General features: G+C 44.6%; 1 protein-coding gene across 4 annotated transcripts in view; it reads right to left on the bottom strand.

Annotated features, from left to right (window-relative positions):
* BCAR3 (BCAR3 adaptor protein, NSP family member) overlaps window positions 1-13,974 on the bottom strand; it is a 226,884-nt gene that overhangs the window by 24,340 nt on the left and 188,570 nt on the right. The gene's annotated exons all lie outside the window — the stretch shown is intronic.

Here is a 13,974-nt window from a genome sequence, read left to right as displayed (position 1 = left end):
TACACAGAGAACGGCAGAGGGTCTTTCAGAAACACCTTTTATCTGCACAACATATATAGCTTCCAATGGCATAACATTCGCCCCATCATCCCCCGCGGTGTGGGAGGGGCGAGCACTAGGGCCCCCTCCGGCACTGTGCACGGGTGGTGAGCCTCTGGCCTGAGAGCTCCTGACTGGGTTCGAGGGTTCAACACTATTCAACACTGCTCCAGGCTTTCAATGTACAAACAGTTAGCGGACACAATACTTTTTAAAAAAACGCAACCATATATCTTTTTTAATCTAAATCATGGAGTAAGGCGAGCTATACTTCAAATACGGCTAGGAATATTACAGCTGAAATCATACACCTTTAAGTGGTCACCAAATCAAGGAGAGACAAATCTCTGTGACTTATGCAAGGGTGGGGTGCAAGACCTAGAACATGTTCTGTTTGTACGTCCAAACGAGATCGTGATAGCAGCTAGGAACAGATACATTACCCCGATCAAAACAAAATGTAATATAAACTCGGTCCAGATGTTGATTTCCCTCTCCAATGCTCCACCCAATGAATTTCTGTGTATTAACCTGTATAACTTTTTAAAGTCTTTTTAAAAATTATATTAATGTGATAATCTCTTTTAGCAAAAATTGAATTTGTATTGTGTATAAATTTGTTTTTCTCGTAAGAGAACTAAATCAAATCAAATAAAATGTCAAATATCAAAATGGGTTCGAGGGGGGGCATCCATGTATTTTGCAGGGGGGCCCTCGTTTCGTTACACCACTGATGGCAGTGGTGAGATAAGGTGCAGAAGAGGCAGGTAGTTTTGCATTCAGAGACCTGATTTTTGCACAAGGACAACTTACTCGAATATATTCATACTACAAATATACTTGTGATCTTAAATGTGGTCAATAGACATATCACAGAGACAGCAAGTTGAGAACATTCTTCAGGGATGGATCCACCATAACTTCAAATATCCATGAACCTGGTATTATTTTATGAAGTAAATCTCCCAGTGTATGTTCTGTAAAGATCTCTTAGCATCACACAGTGAGTAGTGCAACCAGTGTGTCACGGGCCCCAGAGCAGCGTTTGCCATACTGTGGTCACAACCTACTGGCTGGTCGTGAGCCACCTTTTCTTGGTTGCAAAAGTTCAAACAATAAATAAAGATGCCTTTAAGTTCTTAAAATATATTGTCCCATTTGTTACACTTCAAAGACGGGTCAAATGTCCGGATATGTCTTCTGACAAATTGCTGTTTTTTTTATCATGGAGATTGGTGTTTACAAACTCTTCTCACTTTGCAGTCAGAGAATGAAAAGTAGAGTGAATCATGTGACAATCTTGCTGGGGTACAGAAAGTGTGAAAAGAAAGGCTGTAGGGTGTCATTTTTTTGTAACACACAACAAAATGTAAATACCTTTAAATTAAATATACACATTAAGAAGTTGGGAAAGCAAAAATGAAGCACATTTTGTGGGCAATCCCTCAGTGTGATGGAAACAAAGATTTCAATAGGATCAAAACAAATCAGGATACTTTACTTAGTGATGCACAAATTATAAATATTCACTGAAACCCAATGTCCACACATTATCTTTTGTGTGCAGTATAGTTTTAATCAGTAAAACTGTATGTCTGTGGAAATTTAGAGGCCATTTAAATGGAAAATGTGCTGTTTTTAATTGACTTTGTGCTTGGAGAGAAATTACCCCCCTAGCTGCTGTATGAATTATAAAAGCAGCATTAATCAGGGTTCAGTAGTCCCCTCAGGCCTCTAGGTCCCGGTGTCACTACACCAGCTGCACCAATGGAAGCTACACTTAGTCGCAGCTGCGCCTGTGAACCAGTAGTGGGGCAGGTGGGTTGGGGGTGTGAGTGATAAAAAGCGAGGCATGTTAACAATAAAATACAAAAAAAATCTCTTACCACAGCCACCGCCTCTTCTCTTCCATCCTCTCATTCTCTTCCTGGTTTCTGTTGAAACAGGAAGCACCCAGGCTCCCCAAAGCCAATCACAATGCTGTAATGCAGCGTTGTGATTGGTCGGAGCGCCGTGGTTCGGCGCTCAGATGGGGAATGGGAGCCTGGGCATGTTCTCCACCCAGGCTGCAGTGCAGCCTGGGTGGAGAACATGCAAAGTGTGCATGAATGTTTGGCCAGCCCCAGAGGGTCAGCCAAACATTTATGCACACTCTGGAGGGTGCCACCACTCCTCCCCCCTGCTGCCAGCATAGCCCCGCCCCACTGAATCGCCAAGGCACAGAAATATAAAATGATAATAACATTGCGTTATTATAATTTTATTTTTCATTTTTGCTGTGCTGAAAGTCAGTGGGTCAACACTCCTCCGCCTTAGTGGAGGAGCCGCACCTGGCTACACTACTGGCATCACTGCCCAAGACTCTATGGCCTTTCAAGTCGCAGTAGGAGAGGCCTACGCTATGAGCGCCCAGCAAATTGCTTTTCAATGGAAAATAATACCTTTACAACTAATGTGACATCAGCTGTGAATGCAATCTTGGTCACATGACCATAAATAACTCTGAAGAATAAGGGTCCTACTACAAATGTAGTACAAAGAACGGAATTACTTATTTACAATGGCAAATGGGCCTTGTGATCACACAACGCGTTATCATTGAACCTGGCGTACAGACAGCGATGCCTTGCACACAGCAGTGGTGACCATACAGTAAAACTGCAAGTAAACTGGAACAGCGGTGGTGACCGCACTGTAAAACTGTAAGTAAGTGGAACAACGGTGGTGAAGGCACTGTAAAACTGTAAGTGATGTGAAACAACACTGGTGACCACCCTGTAAAACTGAAAGTGATGTGGAACAAGGGTGGTGACCGCCCTGGAAAACTGTAAGTGATGTGAAACAAAGGTGGTGACCGTACTGCAAAACTGTAAGTAATGTGGAACAACGGTGGTGACCGCACGGTAAAACTGTAAGTAATGTGAAACAACGGTGGTGACCGCACTGGAAAACTAAGTGATGTGGAACAACGGAGGTGACCGCCCTGGAAAACTGTAAGTATTGTGGAACAACGGTGGTGACCGCACTGAAAAACAGTAAGTATTGTGGAACAACGGTGGTGACCACACTGGAAAACTGTAAGTAATGTGGCACAACGGTGGTGACCGCACTGGAAAATTGTAAGTAATGTGGAACAACGGTGGTGACCGCACTGGAAAATTGTAAGTAATGTGGAACAACGGTGGTGACCGCACTGGAAAACTGTAGGTAATGTGGAACAACGGTGGTGACCATACTGTAAAACTGTAAGTAATGTGGAACAACGATGGTGACTGCACAAAGTAGCAACAAATGATCTGCTCTAAAGTCATGATGTGTGCATTTCCTACAGGCATTGAAGTGATGCTCTGGCAGATAGACATGGAGGTGTGGACAGTGGAATGAGGCGCAGAAACTTGGATAAGAATGTGGCACCAGATATGTACATTTGCATTGAACAAAGGTTAGTTGACCACAAGCATGCACATGCAAATACACACATATGTTGGTAGGCATGGTTGCAGGATTCCGTCTCACCTTCCCACAGGATTCCCAATATATGGAAAATACTATACAAAAAAATACAAGTGTTGTGGTACAGGCCTCTGTAGAGCGCATGGTCATGAAACACTTTTTCAGCTAGGTGATGTTTCAGTGTATACCACCTAGAGCTCCAATAGGCTACTGACAGGATGCTAGGTGGACTGAGATCTACACTGAATGCATGCCTGTGTTGTACATGATAGTCAGAAATGTGTTGCTGTGATTGCACATGTTTAGTGGCAGAGAGAGGTTGTGATAGAAACAGAGAACAAACAAGCAGCTGTAGCTAACATTCATGGTTGCTAGGGTACTGGTATGCGGTGTGACCTACACTGGAGAATATTTGGTGCCATGATGGGTTACAATGGGTCTCGCACCTTAAGCAGGGTATCAGTGGGCCCCATGGGCTGGTGAACTCACTCCCTCTAAAATATTCATTATTTATGGGCCTCATGTGTGTGCATGTTTGCGGGAAAACGGTCATAAATAGCACCCTTACGAAATGTTATGTCAGAGGGCTGACAGGCACAGCGAAAAAAGCAATAAAAGAAATTAGGAGAATAGGGAACCAAAGATGAAGGAAAATGGAAAGTGTAAGTGACAGAGAAAAAAAAATGTCAAAGTAAAGAAGGGGAGAAGCAAGATGAGTAGATGCAAATGGGAAATAAGGAGAGCGAAGGGTGACCGAAAGGCAGAAAACTTCAAAGGGAAGAACGAAGGAAACGTGAAAGGTACGATGAATAGGTAAAATGAAGGCAGGGTGAATGAATTGATGGCAGGGCGAAAGGATGTACAAAAGGCAAGCGTAAAATGATAAATGGAAGGATTAAAAGACAAATAAAAAAAAGGCGAAAGCACGGACTGAAGAATGAAAGTATGGATAAGTGGCAGTCTAATTGAATGGAAAAATAAACAAGTATGCGAAATGATGAAAAAGTAAGAGATAAAGAACTGATGAGTAGACAGATGGATAGATACAGATAATTAATGTATATATGAAACAGTGAAGGGATAGAAGGATTGAAGAAAGTTTAGTTTGATGTGTGAGTGGATGCAAATAAAAAAGGAAGAGCTGGTTGATGAATGAATAGATGGAAAGGTGAGAGAATGGATAGATAAGATGGTTGAATAGAGAAAAAAGTATGCAAGAAACTCTTCTAAAGAGGCTCTTTGCAGGCTCAGTGTGACTGGAGGTATGGCTAAAAAATTGGGGTTCTTTTAATTTCTGGCTACTCCCTTGGACAACAGTGTGCATAAGTACCAGAGTAGGGTTTTTGTCAAAGAGAAAACAAATCATCCTTACTAGCATCACATGGATGAGTTGCAACGTGGGTATTGGAGAGTGTTGTACATTTTAGATGTGTGCAAGTGTAATTGCCCACGTTGCAGTAGAAAATGCACGCAAATGTAATTAGGTCAAGAGTTGAAAAAACAGACCGTGCAATTGCTTGGGCTTGGAGGATGTACATGGCTGGGCCTGCTTCTAACCCAGAGATGTCCTAAAATGTTTAGTATTGAGTGTGGCAACCCTACTGAAGAGGAGACGGCACAATTCAATACCGCTTTATTTATCAACCTCAGAAGGATGAAAAGATGAACTAGCTTTACTCGGATCCAGATGCACCAAATGACAGTGGCCAGGACTTGGCTTATCGACTAAACCAGTTCTACATTGAGATTCATAAGACATGTGGCTCATGGTGTGTTAGATAGCTCAGCGAGTTAAGTGCTTGCTGCATAGAATAGTCTGCAACATGCAAGTCACATATTCGAAACCTGGTGGCGCTGACTCGTCCTTTTACCCTTCCAAATTTGAAAAAGGAGCATCATTAAGCTCGGTTGTAGATACACCTGTCTACTAATCTGTGAGACTGTGGCAGGGAGAGATCTACAGAAATACAATGTAGTATTATTTTCAGTTATAATTCTTCCACTCGTTTACTATGGTGCTTGTGACTCAATCTACACACAATCATTTGTTCAGTGATTGCGTAATACTTATTTTCAAAATGTAAATGTAAATGTACATGTATTTATATAGCGCAAATCACTGACCGAGGTCGGTATCTAAGCGCTTGCTTAGGGAACCCGTCCTGGTATTTCCCTGCGAGATAACCCCGGCAGGGTATCCACAAGGTGAAAGCCAGGCATCCGCCGCGAGGGGCCGTTGTGGAGATTAAGCAAGCTATTGCCCAGAGTCGCAGAGTGTGAACCCGTGAGTCGAGAAGGCACCGGAGCGAGAATTATCGAGTCCGTGGAATTTTTTTTTTTTAGCCCAAGACCCGCCGAGGCGGGGAATTGAACCCTGGTCCAGGGCCGATCTCAGCTTCCGGGTCTGCCGCCTCTTACCCCTGAGCCACACTTCTCCACCAAAATGTTACTTCGGAAGAGATTTGTGGTTGAAGGTCCCCGGTTATACGTTTGGGTCTGTTGGCTAATGTAGTTACAGCAGCAGACGTCCCCTTTAAATATTCACCTCTTGATTAGATTTCATTTGATTTATTATTTATATGGCGCAAACGTATGACCCGGTGCGTCTTGCCACTATATGGTATGGGGGTGATTCAAAGCTTTCCCTAATACAGGGAATTCCTGCATCATCCTTATCCCTGCCCCAGGTCCTGGTTTCTAAGATCATGTCTGTTTCACTTCCCATTTTTAGGCCTCGCCTACAGACAGCTTTTTGTCATTTGCACTTTGCTCTCTGAAGATAACGGGTGTGAAAGCGAGAACGTTGCTGTTTACAACCTATCAATATTTGTATAATCCGACTATTTATTACACCTGTGGTCGATGTTACTTATTATTTCCTCTTTAGATTTACATGGGGCTTAAATGGCATCAATAATTTCCGCTTCGTGTACCATGTGTTTTGAAAACGTAAAGATTTATTGTATTTTGTGGTTGGTTTTTGCATGACATTGGATGATGCATCTGAGGGGGACCAGATAAGGAGAATTAAGGATTACAAAACTTCCCACAATGGAAGTAGAGACATTCGTCATAGTCCTGGGTGCAATGTTGTGTAATTGAAACCCAGAGAAAGAGCGTGTGGCAATATTCTTGATAAAAAGAATACCATAACGAATTTGTTGAAGGAAATAATATCCTGTGCTCTTTGTACCCGAAAGATGCTCAAACTATGAACAACACACATTTGTATAATCTGGGCTCCTGGTTGCAGTCTTTTGAAAAAGGAGCAGCTGTTTTCCCGCTCACTACCCTGGGTATGTCAGTCACATATGTGTTGAGTACAATCTTTAAAGTCCATGTTGCACCCAATGGCAGATTCTGCTTAGCTATATGTGGTTATAATTTGATGGCCTGTTAGCTCCTCGTGCTATGTCCTTTGGAAGACTTTGTATGGAATCAGGGAGGTTGATTAACAGAAACCATAGAACTTATAAATGTATCATGTGTTGATATGGATTCATACCTGTCCTATACAAATCTCTGACATACCAATAATTCAAAAACAATACATATCTTCTTTGACTGGGGGTGTTATAGCAGGTAGAAAGAATTAATCACGAACTGGGTAAGAATTTTCCTGGATCAATACCCAGTGTCTGATAGGCAGTTTTATTTTTACAACAAGGAACTGCAAGGTTTCATTGTGCCATCCTACACTAACCTGTCTACCGACCATTGCTATTAATCCATCAGGGAGTCTCGTGATGGCCAAGTGAAATACAAATGTATTTCAAGCTAGTGTTGTACGTCAAGTCAAGGCTAGATGAACAAATTATGGATACCCACTCTGACAAACCCTCTTTGGAAAGCCCTTTAGCACATTTAAGCCCTCTCTAGAATTCTTTTTTTTCCTCAAAATTAAGGGATTTCACCAGGGTGAGTAATTCACCCTGAGGATTGTCTTTAATTTCGAAATCATTTCCTTATGTTGTTTGTTCTATTAATCGCAGGAACCCTCTTAGCACTTGTTTTTTTCCTTTTCACAGTGAGGTACCACATCAAGCCCTTCTTCTTCTCCCAGCTCTTATTTGTGCAAGTTGATGCACCTATTTGCTGTGTGAGAATGGGCGGGGTCTAGAGGTGGGCGTGGGCTAGAGGGGAACGTCACAGATTGATCCTCTTAGGCGGGTAACAGAGGTGTGGTGCTTGCTTCTGCTGCTACCCATACCCTACCACAAAGCACAAACATAAGGCCTCTGAAAACGCCTCCCGCGGAGCCTGCAACACCTGCAATGGAGATTTGCTCTGTAGAGCCTCCACATACGAGCTAGTAACCAAGTCTCTAGAGTAGTTTCCAGCTCATCCTGTGCTCACTGTGTAATATTGACTCATGACCGGGATATAGTGTTAAGTGAGCCAATATCATTTTATCACTGGTAGCACCAAGTGTGTTTGCAGGTCTGTGTGGTCCTGGCTTTGGGCTGTGACAGACATAGTAAATAGACGTCCAAGACTAACTTGGTATTTACTTTCCTGCTTTCACTCTTGCCCCTTAACTTACACTCACTACCAATTCCCTTTCTTCCAGACTTGTAAGACGCTTTTAGTGCCCTTTTGAGCACTTTATTTGTATGATCATAATCTGTGATAAAATACCAGATTCCCTGATTGTTTTGTGGATTTTGTTGTCAGTTTAGCTGCTAGTAAAACTGTACAGGATTGATTTTTTATCCAGTGCCGCTTCATTAAAATTTGGCCCAGATGAGAAAACGTTTTGTGCTGGGTTTGCATCACAACAGTGCCACGAACCTGCGTAAAAAAAATTGGGGGATTTACTTCCCAGTACAAAACTTGTTTTGCGCAGGAAATTTGCCTGGAAGTAAGGCAAAGCAGGGGCGAACACTGCTTTGCATTACTCTGCATCAATGGTGCGTTTCATGGGCGCTCCAAAGCAACCACCCATGGTTTTGACATAAAACTCTATCAACTACCAATAGTAGACAGAGTTTTGCTACAAAAAATAACACCACTTCGAAGCAGGTGTTAACAAGCATTTACAATGCAATGGTTTTGCCTTTGTTAAAGTTAGAGCTATTGGCATTGCTCTTGACATTATTTTTATTTATGTTTTTTTAACATAAATAAATGGCACTGTCATTTACAATGCCACTAGCTTTATCTCTCGCAAATGACACACACAAACACACACAGAGCCCCCGAACACACACCACCACACAGAGCCCCCCACACACAGCCACACAGAGCCCTCCACACACACCCACACAGCACCTGCGCCTGACCCAAGACCACCTCGCCTTCAGGAAGGAGCTCAAGACCTGGCTGTTCGAGCAGTAGCAGCACCCCCCCCCCCCCCCCCTAGCGCCTTGAGACCCTCCGGGTAAGTAGAGCGCTCTATAAATGTCTATGATTGATTGAACTTAATACCGTTCCTCATATTTATTTCTGGTCGAGATAGGAAACCTTAAGGTGATCGGAGTATGGAGAGGAATATAGTGGTCATGGTGGACTCTTAATCGGATTTCTGCTTTATTACCAGCTATGCTGCAGCATTGACCTTTCCCATGAGCACCTGGGAAAAGGTCAACATGTAACAACCAATCAAGAGTCCAGTATGTGTACAAAGCCAGTCGACTCTTGGACCACTCCCTCTTTCTTTCCTGCTCCAGCAGTTAAGTGCACCATTTTTCCTACACTCCTCTTATGGCTTTCCCTCACCTGCCTGGGAAACTCACAGTGAAGCATTGCAAAAGAATACAGAAATCTACGAGAAACTAGATTTGTGTTGGGAAAACCCTCCCTCAAAGGTCCTGCTGAGTTCCCAGGGACCTGTAAAGTGCACTGTATGAAAGGATTCATTGATTGCGTCCTAGTTAAAGACACTGACCTTTGCAGGGTCTCTGACACTTCTTTCAAGGTAAGGGATTGTTGTAAAAAGAAAGGTGTCATTAGCAATCCTAACTAGCGCACGGCACTCGAGTTTACCTGATCCCTCCTGAGAGGTCAGCAGCAGGTGGGGAATGAGGGGACTCGGGGGCCCTATCACAGCCCACATTCCATCTTTCCATGCATTTGTTATAAAATTATTTTTACATCCCCCGTCTTCCCAGAGAGAGCGTCAGCGCGTGGAGTCTTCTTTCTCTGCCTACCGTGACTTTATTTTAGACATGTATAATGCATCTATAGTGCAGGGGGTGAATGTGCGCTATACAATTTTAAAATGGATAAATAAATAAAAACTGTATGGATAGCATCCAATCCGCAGGCATCAAAGTGATCTGCAATTTGTTTAATTATGTAGAGGAGTAAACAAAGCCTACAACGGAGCTTCGAGCTGCCACTTAAAAAATCAAAAATGAACTTAAAAGGAAAGCAATAAATGGGTTTGTAAAAAGTCCCTGCTTTGCTAGGATGGATTCCCTGCGGCAGGCGCAAATTGGTCCAATTGTTTTTAGAGCCCGATGTTTATGTCAGCTAATGTCCATCTTTCCGGTACATACCGATAGGTCTAGGGCAGTACGCTGTAAAGTGATGTTTTGAAATATGTATAGCGGGATGTATTTTGTGCAATTGTTATTTCCAGGTATAATGCACAAAAAGCGCTCAGGGGGAAGCACAGCGCTTCGGACTGACTGACTGCCTGCCTCTATACCGGCCATCGCACAGGAGCAGGAAGGCGGGTGCCCTCAATCCCGGACCAGATTCGGGGGCGTTCCCGAGAAGAGGTTTTCGGCTGACGTAGCCAAAAGCCAAAAATTCTCGGGAACGCCCCCGAATCTGGTCCGAGATTGACGGACAGTTACCTCTCCCAATGGCTAGCCTCCATTTATGGAGCTAGCCAATGGGAAGAGGGGGCGGAGACCCGACGCCACATACAACTCATAAGGTTTTTTGGCGCATGCGTACTGAAGTACGCATCGCCAGTCAAAACCTAAAAAGGAGAAATGCTATAATTTCTCCAAACTTTCCCCAGCTTGCATGGGAGCTGCACTAAACATCAATCATCCGAAGTGACAAAAGTTCGTCTACGCATAGTATTTTGTACTGGAAGGGCAACTGTACAGTAAAAAACCTAAGCTAGACTCACGTAGTCACCTTTGCAAGGTGTGTGTGTGGCACTCTGCAGCCTGATTGTGCGCCAGCGCGGGGGAGAGCAGGATAGTGCCATATCTTTGTAGATCCTCTCACGCAACACAGCTTTGGGTGCTGCCCTGCGATGTGTGGGAGTTTTGATAACATGGGGCTTGGTTTTCACCGACTTTTGTGTGAGGAAATTGAGTGATTTAAGAAAATTCATTCCGTTCCATTTTTATAGTTGTCTTGGTTCTGAGTTATCTACTTCGGGTTTGTAGCTCAGTGGACGAACGGGCAGCTGCTGAAATGTACCCAACCCCCCTGGCAGCTCATCCTTTCATCCTGAGTTGATGACCCGGTGCCTTGTTACTAATACAAACACCTGTCATTCACAGATCAGTAAGTAATGACAAAAATATGTGGTAGGAAGAGCTTTATAATAACAAGTTGTCGTGCACTGGCTGTTCACTTTCGAGTCCACAATTTTCTCTGAATTATAAGGCCCCGGAAAGCAGTTTACTGAAAGAATACCGTTTCCGGTCGTGTGCTCCCCAACTGAAGCAAATGTCTGTGGAGTTCTCAGAAACGACAGCAGAGGGCGCTAGAGCAACACGCGATTTATCTCGCTTTCTTCTTATTACAGTTCGAAATGTAACAAAGTAGGGCCCCATGGGGGGGAGGAGGGGGGCACCCTCGATGGCAGGGGATAATCAACATATTCGCCTTTTTCTCCTTTTAGACAGTTAACAGGCGTAATCTTAGGACGGTACAGAGAATACCGGTAAACTGAGTACTAGTGACCTCTGGTGTTATCGTGGCTAGATGTTCAACTGTTTCTAAGCGCTATATTCATTAAAAAAAAAAAAAATGACCACGGATATCCTTCAGTTTCAGCCTCTCCCTCCCATTACTGCTAGGGTACTCTCCTTGGCATGATCTCTGGGGCACACCACGAGTACTGCTGGACCATGAACTACATCTTCTATGGGTCCGATCTCCCTGGCTCGTTCTCTTCATAGCGCATGCGCCATTTTAAAATCTCCCTTTGCATAATCTCTTCTCACTAGTTCCAGCACAGAACTTTCCCCTCCCTAGGTCCCCTCATGCAGATACCACCCGCTTTCCAGATACATTACAGAATCCTGTGCATTGAACCAAGATCTCCTTTCCTACACCCAGCATCTCTGCCTCTTCGCTTCACCGCTTGCAGGTGCTCCCTCTTCCCCCATGGTCCTCTGAGCTCCCCGATGCAAGAGGTGATTTCTTCCCCAATCTTGCTAACAGCGAATGATACTAAAAGAAGCTCATTTCCCAGTACAATATGTTCATTCCCCACAAAGAAGTGTCTCCCTGCCTGTGTTCAGCAGTTTGGGATCCACCCACCGCAGTGCCAAATTGCCTCAGACCAGTACCCTGCTGTAGGTCACCTGATATCCCCTGCTCCTCCTAATGCAGCATATCTGAAACAGCAACATCTCCAATAGAGTCCCTTCCAATACTGCAGAACGCTCTCCCTCCAGTCCACGCCCTCCTCGTTTTCCCGGCATGCTCCCTGGAGTTCTTGAGTTAGTGGTGGCCGCAATGCCATGCTGCTGGATTGTGAACCCTCTACTGGTTGAGCTGAAGCTTTGCGCCTTGTGTGGCTGCACTGGGAGGCCGCTGGGACTTCAAGTCTCACTCTTTTTGTGTGACAACCACACATTTGGAGGTTCGGTTGTGCTCTCACTCGCAGCAGGCTATATATTCACACCTGCTGGGAAAGGCTAGAACCAAGTGCTTACTTTGGAAAATCATAAGTGCCAGGGCCCTGACCCGGAGGCCACGTCAGCTTGAAGTGAAGTAGTGTGGCTCACTTGTTAGAGGCGGCAGACCCGAGAGCAGAGGACGGCCCGGGACCAGGGTTCGATTCCCGGCGCGGCAGGTTTCTGGACCAGGGTCAGCGGACTCGATAATTCTCTCGCCTCGGTGCCCACTCTGATCAGCGATCTCACTCGGCAACTCTGGGCATTAGCTTGCCTCATCTTCACTAACGGCCCCACCAGACCGCAGGGGATGCCTGGTCTCACCCTGGAGATACCCATTAAGGGACCATCTCTCAGGGAAGCCAGGAAGGGTTTCGCAGCGGTCGAAAGCACCTTGGGACCCTCCGGGTAAGTAGTGCGCTATATAAATGCCTATACATTTACACATTTACATTCAGCTAGCACCACCCATTGCCCCATCCTTGGTGCCAATGACGGTACCAAGACAACTACTAACCATCTCTCTTGCCTGCAAGAGCGACAGTTCAGATTATTTCAGGTTCCCAAAGTTAAAGGAATGGCTGGGGAGGCAGGTATTAGTATTTTTGAATGTATAAATATTCATAAACAACAGTTGTCCTGCTCATCTCTAAATTAGATGAGCAGCGCCACCATGTGGCAGAGTGTCATAAGTGTGCCAATGACAATTAAGGCTGAGCACTGGAAATCACTGGCTCAAATTAAGCCCTGCTAGAACCTGATCTCTAAATACACCTCTGTACTTTCATCTGCTTAGTGCAGCGCACCGTCTGAGAGCTCCAGAAGTTTCGCCTCCACCTCTGGATGCACCCGTCTACAGGCTACAGCATTCGATGGGAGGAGCTGCTCTGGACACTGAGGGCTGCTCCCCAGCTTTTGTCAGCTATGCATCTACCTTAATGAGGTTTTGATGTTATTGTATTAATTTACATTCATTCAGCTTCTTCTATCAATTAACTGATGGCAATTGCTTTGTTACCACTGATGTAAAAGTTTTTGGGACGTGTCTTCCTGTGAAACAATCAAATATGCCATTTAGTGCTCATTCCTATGAATTTTCAAACTTGAGAGATCTGGACAGTGTAGTCCCCTCTATATATTGGCTGGGCTTGGAGTTACTGGTCTGAGAACCCACCATGGATGCACTGGCACCATATCCACTTTCTGGTCCTAAGCTTGGAATCAGATGGCCTACAACCACTGGCAGGCACAGGGACAGGGGTTGCAGGTCTCCTTGTTGCAACTCATTCATTCCTGCAGGCTGGTGGCAGGCTTAGGCATGGATAAAGGGAAACTACAATGTCAGTCTTGTACTGCTCCTGGTAGAAGCTTGGTGCCTCCAGCTCTTTATCAGTCAACGTAGCTCGCAAACTTGCTGAGAGCTTTAAATAGCCACACAGCATGATTGCCCAGGCCAGATCAGGGAAATGACCAGGTGAGTCAGAATACTCACACTCTCAACTTCATATCAGACTTTACCAGTGGGTTCGCATTCTGCCCTCCTCGCGAAGTGTGGGCCTCACTCTGCCTACTCTTAAGATCCCTGAGTGGCACACTCATTGAATAGGGATCTGTGGAGCTTTAGCAGAGGCGGGCACGTTGTAGCTGATCTTTGATCGCGTAAGAT

This window comes from Lissotriton vulgaris, chromosome 1_1 (genome assembly GCF_964263255.1).
Source record: "Lissotriton vulgaris chromosome 1_1, aLisVul1.2, whole genome shotgun sequence".
NCBI lineage: Eukaryota > Metazoa > Chordata > Amphibia > Caudata > Salamandridae > Lissotriton > Lissotriton vulgaris.
Note: the sequence above shows the minus strand (reverse complement) of the source record. Positions and strands in the feature narration are given on the sequence as shown.